Here is a 9,323-nt window from a genome sequence, read left to right as displayed (position 1 = left end):
TTTTTAAATATTAAAATCATGAAAAATAATATTCAAATAACAAAAGAAAGACAAACATGATAAATAGAAGATGAAACTCACATATGACATAAAAAAAAATATAATTGATGATTCGTAAAAATTTGAAAAAATAAATCTATAAAAACTTAAAATATATAAGTAAATAATATAAAAAATATAAATTAAAATAGTAATATAAATTAAAAAATAAAAAAAATTAAAATTGAGTGAAGTATGTGGGATTTTTTAAATCTTTATTTATATTAATTATTAAATAAAAAATTATTGAAGGGACCATTAAGAGAATATATTAAAATTTTATATATTATAAAAAAATTTAAAATTTTGAGGGACTCCCGCCCTGGTGGGCCTCCACCTAGCTAGTTAATTGCTACATATGAAGCAAACAATCTTGGAGCGTTTATCTTCGGAGAGACTACCATCGGCCACTCTTTGTTTCATTTTCTACTATTTTTTTACTCAATGATTGGGGTAATTAATAATTCTGCCTTTAATCATTCATCTTATATTAATAAAAGCTAAATTCGATTACAAATCCTTAATAAAATTACCAAAGGACTAGCTACTAAGCAAGTGTTCTGACACTTTCTTATTGGCCTTTTAAATCTCTAACTTTTTCTGGCTGAATGAATTACAACAATTTTCTCGTGATGATCAAAGGAAAATGAAAGCACTTTCAAATTTATTTCCATTCAGAGCTATGTAAAAAGAAAGGATTGTGATGCAGACATCAGCAGCTTTACCTTTGGAGGAAAGAAAAAAAAAATCATATGTGACTTAAATGAAAAGAGCACCTGACTTCAAAAGATGATCACTGAGTCAAGCACAGATGAAATCGAAATGGTCCATATATATGCAGCAGCAACAACTTTAAGAGCTTCATGGACCACGCATTCTTAGAGAAACGTGATTAAACAGTATTTGTTTGTTGCAAAGTTCACCCTATGATGAGGATGATTGTCCTCATTAGTAACTTGAAAACCTTTGTTTGATTGCAATAAGAAGAAAGCTTTGTTAGATTGGCAAAGGTTAATAACTTATAGATGATGCTATACATATTCTAAATAGAGTGGTTAAAGAGACCCAAATAAACTTTATATACAGATACACACACAAAAGAAGCAATTGTTGTGAAGTTCCTAAAGGTAAACAATTTTGAGTAGGAAGACACATCATGAGCCCACAGTAAATAGATTAGTTGCTTCTATTGAATAGAGAATCATAATTATCTCACAAAAAGAAAGGGACTACCCTACAGCAACAAAAAGGAAAGGCGACCAAAATAAATGGCAAGCCATGTATACGTCTTCGTAATAATTTGTTCATGTTTTTCACCACCAATTTGTTTCTATCTTTCAGCCATGGGTATCAATACCAGTACCAGCTTTTTGTATGGAAACGGTTATATATACATAAATATTAAAATTACAGATGATTGTTCTTTTTGCAGAGGGTTATAAATGTTGGAGAGGATAAAAACGTCAGTTGCTCATCAATGGAATTGAATATAAAGGATCGTACAAGTAAAAGAGATAGGATCCAAAGAGTAATTGAAAAAATCATATAACAGTCAAATATTATTTAATTAGACATGTCCCACGGGGTTTAACTGAACAGAAAATGGCCATAATTTTGTATAAAAAATCTTGATTTTAGTGTTTGAGTGAAGACATGATGCTTCCTGTTTCTTAACTCTAATTGGCTTCAAAACTACAAGAGGCAAATCTTGGTCTAGATGTTAACCCTATTTTCTGTCCGTTCTTTTTCTGATAGAGATGAGAGCTTCATCAATTAAGACAAAACTGCTGCATTTGTGGACCTCCTCTTTCTGTGTCATTCATGGATGTGCCAAACAACTCATGACGTGTGTCATTCTTTTCTTCTTTGCCCTTGCTTGGGGTTCAACTTTGGACTTTTCCCACCCAAAGGACTTTGGGCTAAGCCTAAAGCCTAAAACTAAATTCATGAGCAAACTGGTCTACCTAATTAACCGGCTCCAGCTTACCACAGCATGCCTCTGTTTAGAAGCAGAAACATATTTGTCAACAACATTAAAAAGTATATACTTAATTCTACCACCGAAAAACAAAAAAGGCTTCTAACACTTGTGGAACCATTTGATTTGGAAATTGGGATGAGTTATATATTCATGCCAGAAATTATGATCGATACAATTGATAAGTTACATATATAATAAGCAATTCATTAACCCTTTTTAGTTATCATTTCAGTTGTATCAAATTGTTTCAAAGGTATCGATCTAAATGTTTAATTCGATAATAAATATACCTAATCTTTACCTTTTCAAAAAATCTGAATTCGAATATACTCTTTTTAAAATCATAATGTTTCAAAAGAAATCGATTTAAAAGATGAGTAACATTTGTATATTTAATAACAACCTAAGAGTATATTTTATCATTATCAATTAGATTTCGTTTAGTTAAACCTAATGCTCATGCTGATATAACTTTTTTCCTTCTGCAGCCCTCACCCCACCCCCTCCTAAAAGGCCGCTATGGTGCCTTCAGCTCCATCTGGAAAAGGTCAAAAAACAGGAGGAAAATTTGGTTGCGTAGGGGCAGCGACTTTGAAAGCTGTAGGTCACATTGAACGTTATCTATTAGTCTATCTATCACCCATCAACCATCAAACTATCGTCAAAGCAAAGGAAGGCCAGGTTGGCCTTTGTTACGCAGGCCCCCCATGCATTTTTCATGCTGGTATATTGAAACATGATGGTGATCAAATTTTTTAAAGGTTGACAGCTAGATATCCTGCATGCTTCTGAATAATCACTATTCTTTTTGGGACCTCTCTGATCAAGGATAAAATTAGCTTTTCGTCTTAGGGTCCATGGAGTTTTTGCAACGGTGCTTTCCCTTTCCAAGCATGCATGTATGAGGATCTTTCTTTTTCGTTGCAAGACATACTCAATTTGGTCACCTTTTCGTAACAAATTTTTATGGAATAGGATTTTAGATTTTCATTTTCCCCCTATCTTAAGCCGCTGCAGCTATGGGCAAAGCTAAATGTTTTGTACTTGGGAGACTGAACCTAATATTAGCAAAAATTTTAAATAAAATTAAGCTCAAAGAATAAAAATAAACAACTACATATCCAAATACTTAAAAATAAAACCCATAATTTCATAAAATTTATATAAAGTTATATAAAATCTAAACATTATGTTGCCACATAGGTGATCGAATAACAGTTAAAATCTAAATAATGATTATAGTAGTGCAGAACAGAAGCAATAAAATGAATAACTATTCCTGTTGTGTAGTTGATTTTTCACCTTTGGAGACTTTAATTTTTTTTTTATGAGATTACATGTACAAATAAAAATTATATTAATTTAATAAAGTATTACTTTAGATATATAACATAACTGTTGCAATCAAAATGTATTCAATGAACGATTTAAATAAACCAAAAAAATAACTTAATTTTTTTTTGTTTTTTTTATTATCAAGAGATTTTATTGTAGTAGATTAAGCACACATCAAACAAAGGTGTCAAGCTCATCATGCATGGTAATACAACCGGGTAGTAGCATATTTAGGGCTCCTCACAATCCCCATAAGCTATACTGTTAGTTACCCATGTTCAGTTATGGTCTGTTTATCACCCACCCCACTCTTCACTAAATTTTTGGTAACCATTTTAACATGCCCATTTCTTTGCTCACTTCATTGTTTTGATTATGTTTTTGATGGGAAGGCAATATACAAGGAAAAAACCAAGTATTGGTTTCTAAGCTCAATATTTTTCTAAATATACTCCATTTAAGCGAGATTGTTAAAGTTTAGAAGTACCCTTATACAAAGAAGCTTATTCCTGTGACATTAATGGCTAAAGGTTAGTATCCAGTTCCACATTTTGATTTTTTTGTATGTTAATTTTGTTAACTTGCATATGTATAGGCTTTTATGATGTCTTTTAGTTCGTATTAGAGCACTTTCAACCTCTGTTTTGATGTGTTTGAGTTTCTAGATTTATATGCAAAGATGGCCAAAAGTTTTGTTTTATAAACTTGAAATTGTTTAGTCAAATTTTTAATAAAATGATGTTAGAAAGCTAAAGGAAATTCAATTTTGAGCAAAATGATTTTTGAAATGTCGAAAATGGAGTCCTAGAGATCGAGATATGTCCAAAATTTTAAAACTAGTTCAATTTTGAGTTGAACAGATCCATATGGAGGTGGAAGACGGTGAATAAAAATAAAATCTGAACTACTTTTCTTTTGACAAGTTGTGGGCATGGGCTTATTTTTTTTTCTTTTAACAGACAGGTCTGCCTCTTTTCTTTTAATGAGTTTGGACATGGGCCTCCTTGTCTGTTAATTGGTAAAAAGTTAGGCTATAAGTGATTTAGCCAATTTTAACAAAGTCCAGCAATCATTCTTTTGAGACATATATTTGTCTCTTAGCTCAAAACATAAAAAGCAAATAAAAAAAATCTACCATTTTGAAACAGAATTTGTTTTTGGTAATTTTTTGGTGCTTAATTTTATGCATGAATTAATGAATGTAGGTAAATTTTTTTATTGTCTATTTATTATATGTGGATATATGCATGTTGTTTAACTATTTTATGCGTAAAATTGGATGTCATGTGATCAATATAACTTTAATTAATTAGAGATTAGCCACAGCATCTTTGATTATGCTAAATTATATATTAAGTATCTTTGGATCACATGTAGAAAATTGACATTAATTGTGATTAATTATATTCAAATATGATAAAATTTATCCCACACAACTTTTTTATTATATTAGTATAATTAATTAGGATGAAATAACAAATTATTTTTCTTAATTTACCCACAAGAATTAAGAAAAGGAATATAATTTGATAGTTTCATCATGAAGTTTGTATATGAATCTTTAAAATAAAACTTGGCCCACAGACAGTTTTTATTTGTTAATTGGTTCATATTTTTAAGCATGATTTACATGTTTATTTGCCTCAATTTTTATGACATAAGCATGTACATTTTTTTTTAATGTGGTTATACAACCTGTGAATTTTTCTGATATCAAATGTGATATTCGTTATTTAAATAGTGAGAACTATAAAATATGAAAAGAAAGGATTCTTCTTCAATTAGGGTAAATGGATATTGATTACGCTATTCGGAAGGATGAACCACCTACACCTACTGATACTAGCACTCAGGCTGAAATTGCTCTTTATGAATGAAAGTAGTGATCCAATTGTCATAGTATGATGTTCATAAAGACAAAAATTTGTGCTAGTATATCTGGTTCAATAAGAAAGTGTGATAATGTTAAGGAATTGTTGAAGGCTATTGATGAACAATTTGAGTCTTTAAATAAGGCCATAGCTAGCACTCTAATAACAAAGTTATCATCAATGAAGCTCACCAGTGTTAGAGGTGTACATAAGGACATCATGTAGATGAAGGACATTACAGTTCAGCTTAAATCTCTTGAGGTTGAGATGTCTAAATCTTTCTTTGTGCTCTTCATTTTAAATTCTTTTCCACATCAATATAGAGCTTTCAAAATCTCTAATAACACATATTAGGATAAATGGTCAATAAATGAACTTTTATCATGTGAGTTCAAGAGGAAAATAGGCTGATTGTGGAATTAGGCGAAAGTACACATGTGGCAACATAAGGAAAGAACAAATAACAAGCTAAACAAATGGGAAAGTTAAAATACCCATCCAAACTGACGTCAAGAAAGAATCCAAATATTTCTTTTGTAAAAAGAAGAGGCACATGAAGAAGGATTACGTCAAATTTAGGGCTTGGCTTGAGAAGAAATGTAATCCAACCTCACTTGTTTGTTATGAATCTAATATGGTTAATGTTTGTCATAACACTTGGTAGATTGATTTTGGTTCTATAATCCATGTTTCGAATATCGTATAAGGTTTTCCAAACCCAAGGAAGCCAATGGGCAGTGAGCAGTGCATCTATTCAGGAAACAAAGGTTCGTTCACGTGTGGAGTTGATTGGATCATGTAGATTGATTTTAGATTTTGGTTTTATTTTAAATTTGAAAAGAACATTTTATATTCCAAGTTTCTCTAGAAATTTGATTTCAGTTTCAAGACTTATACCATTTGGTTCTTCTTTTAACTTTTCAGATACATCTTTTAATTTATTTTATAAATCTGGTCTTGTTAGGAATGGTACAATGTCTGATGGTCTTTTCCTAATTAATTTGCAAGATAATGCCTTTTATAATGCAATGCTTGTTCATGATAATGCTAGTATTAAACGATTTGTTATGAATGAAAATTCCTCTATTTAGTGACATTGAAGATTAAGACATATCTATAAAGATGATTATAAGATTGGTGAATGATGGAGCACTCAATACTTTGGATTTTATTGATTTTGATGCTTGTGTGGACTGCATTAAGGGAAAGCAGACTAACAGGACAAAGAAAGGTGCCAAGAGGAGTTTGAATATAGTAGGGATCATACATACAAATATTTGTAGTCCAAATATGGACTTGTATAGTTAGAAATACTTTATGTCTTTCATTAATGATTATGCATAATACATGCATCTTTACTTGGTTCATAATAAGAATTAAGCATTAGATACCTTTAAGGTATTTAAAGTTGAAGTAGAAAGACAGTACGGGAAGCAAATTAAGATTGTGAGATTTGATAAAAATGGAGAATATTATGGTAGATACATTAAGGATGGATAAGCACCTGGTCCATTTTCCAAGTTTCTTGAGGAGCTTGGGATAATGGCCTAATACACCATGCTTGAATCCCCAGACAAGAATGGTATAACATGAAGAAGAAATTGAACATCGATGGATATGGTGTGAAGTATGCTTAGCAATTCCAAGCTTTGTAAATCCTTAAGGGCTGAAGCTCTTAAAATGGTATTGTATATATTAAACCAAGTTCCAACCAAGGCTATTCTTAAAACACCATTTGAATTATGGAAAGGCTGGAAATTGAGCTTACGACATCTACACATTTAAGGATACCCATCTAAAGTAAGAGTTTATAAGAGTTCATAATCCACAAGAAAAGAAATTAGACCCACGGCCTATAAATGGGTATTTCATTGGATATACTGAAAGGTCCAAATGATACAAATTTTATTGTCCATCTCATAGCATTACGGTTGTAGAATCCAAATATGCAAAATTTCTTGAAAATGACATGATCAGTGGGAGTGATCAATCTTAGAACTTAATTTTTGAGAAGAATCATTGTGATATTCAAACTCCCACTTCAAGTGACATATTGATTGTCATTCATAACACTCCTCAAATTCAAATAGGTGTTGAACAACTAATTATTGAGTTCCACAAGCTATTTATGATGATTTAGTAGATCTGGTTGTTCATAAATTTCCAAAGATTGTTGAGTAACTAGTTGTGCAACATGCTTCTTAACAGGATGTTAATACAACATTAAGAAAATCAACTAGAATGAGAAAATTAGCAATTTGTAGTGATTACATTATGTATCTACAAGACACTGATTATAATGTTAGAGCTAAAAATGATCTTGAAACATTTTCACAAGCCATGAGTTGTAAAAAATCTAAATTGTTGTGTAATGCCATGAAAGATGAGATGAATTCTATGGCATCTAATGGAGTCTGAAATCTTGTTAAGTTAGCTAATGGTGCAAAGGCCATTGGATGTAAATGGGTCTTTAAAACAAAAAATGATTCATTAGGCAACATTGAGAGATATAAAACAAGACTTGTTGCCAAGGGTTTTATTCAAAATGAGGGAATTGATTACTTAGAGGTTTTCTTTTTGTATCTAAGAAAGATTCCCTTAATGCCATTATGGCATTAATTGCCCATTTTGATTTTGAATTGTATTAAATGGATGTGAAAACGGGTTCCTCGATGAAGACCTAGAGGAAGAGGTTTATATAAAACAACTAGAAGGATTCTCCTCTAGTGATGGTGAACATTTTGTGTGAAAACTCAAGAAATCCATATCTCAATTGAAACAAGCCTCCTGTTAATGGTATTTGAAATTCCATGATGTCATCTATTCATTTGGTTTTATAAAGAACATCATGGATCAATGCATATATCAAAAGGTTAGTAAGAGTAAAATCTATTTCCTTATTCTATATATGGATGACATACTACTTGCAACCAATGATAATGAGTTGCTACATGAACTGAAATAATTTTTCTATAAGAATTTTGATATGAACGACATGGGTAAGGCATGTTATGTCATTGGCATTAAGATCCATAAGGACAGATCTAAAAGCATTTTAGGTCTATCTTAATAAACCTATATCAATAAGGTTTTAGAGAGGTATCAGATGAAGGATTGTTCACCAAGTGTAGCATCCATTGTGAAAGGTGACAGGTTCAATTAGAACCAATGCCCGAAAAATGAGCTTGAAAGGGAACAAATGCAAAACATTCCGTATGCTTCTGTTGTTGGGAGCTTAATGTATACTCAGGTTTGTACATGACCTGACATTGCATTTGCTATTGAAATGTTAGGTAGATGTTAGTGTAACCCAAGTATGGATCCTTGAAGAGCTACAAATAAGGTGGTAAGGTACGTTAAAGGGACCAAAGCCAACATGTTTATGTACAGGCGAACTAACAACTTGAAAGTAGTTGGTTACTTCGATTTGGACTTCGCTGGATGTGTTGATTTATAAAAATCAACATCTGAATATGTTTTTATGTTTGCTGGTAGAGCTGTGTCTTGGAAGAGTGCAAAACAGACCTTAACTACTACTGCTACCGTAAAGGCTAAGTTCGTTTCTTGTTTTGAGGTTACCTCATATGGTATGTTGTTGAAGAGTTTCATATCTAGGCTTATAATTATGGATTTCATTTCTAAGCAATTGAGGATGTAGTGTGACGATTCGGATGCAGTTTTCTTGGCTAAAAACAACAAAAGTGGTAGTGGAAGTAAACACATTGACATCAAGTATTTGGCCATAAGGGAACCATTTAGGGAGAACAAAGTGGTCATTGAACACGTTAACATTGAATTGATGATTGTTGATCTTTTAACAAAAAGCATGCCACCAATGAAATTGAAGGATCATGTAGCATGAATGGGACTTGGTTCCATCATGTGATTTTATTGTATGGGCTTTTATCATTTATAATCAACCTCTTATTCATTTGTGTGTTTCTCATCATTATGTGCATATTTATTTTGAGAATAACAATCATTATTGGACCTAGAATAAATATACGGTTTATTCATTAAGTTATGATGGGTTGGCATTAAAGAAATAGACTATATAGTGATGCATGGAAGATAATACTCGTTTTTAGAGGACTTGT

The sequence above is a fragment of the Theobroma umbraticum genome, unplaced genomic scaffold (assembly GCF_002168275.2).
Source record: "Theobroma umbraticum cultivar Fairchild unplaced genomic scaffold, ASM216827v3 scaffold_50.0, whole genome shotgun sequence".
Taxonomy (NCBI): Eukaryota; Viridiplantae; Streptophyta; class Magnoliopsida; order Malvales; family Malvaceae; genus Theobroma; species Theobroma umbraticum.
This window is presented reverse-complemented; position numbering follows the sequence as displayed.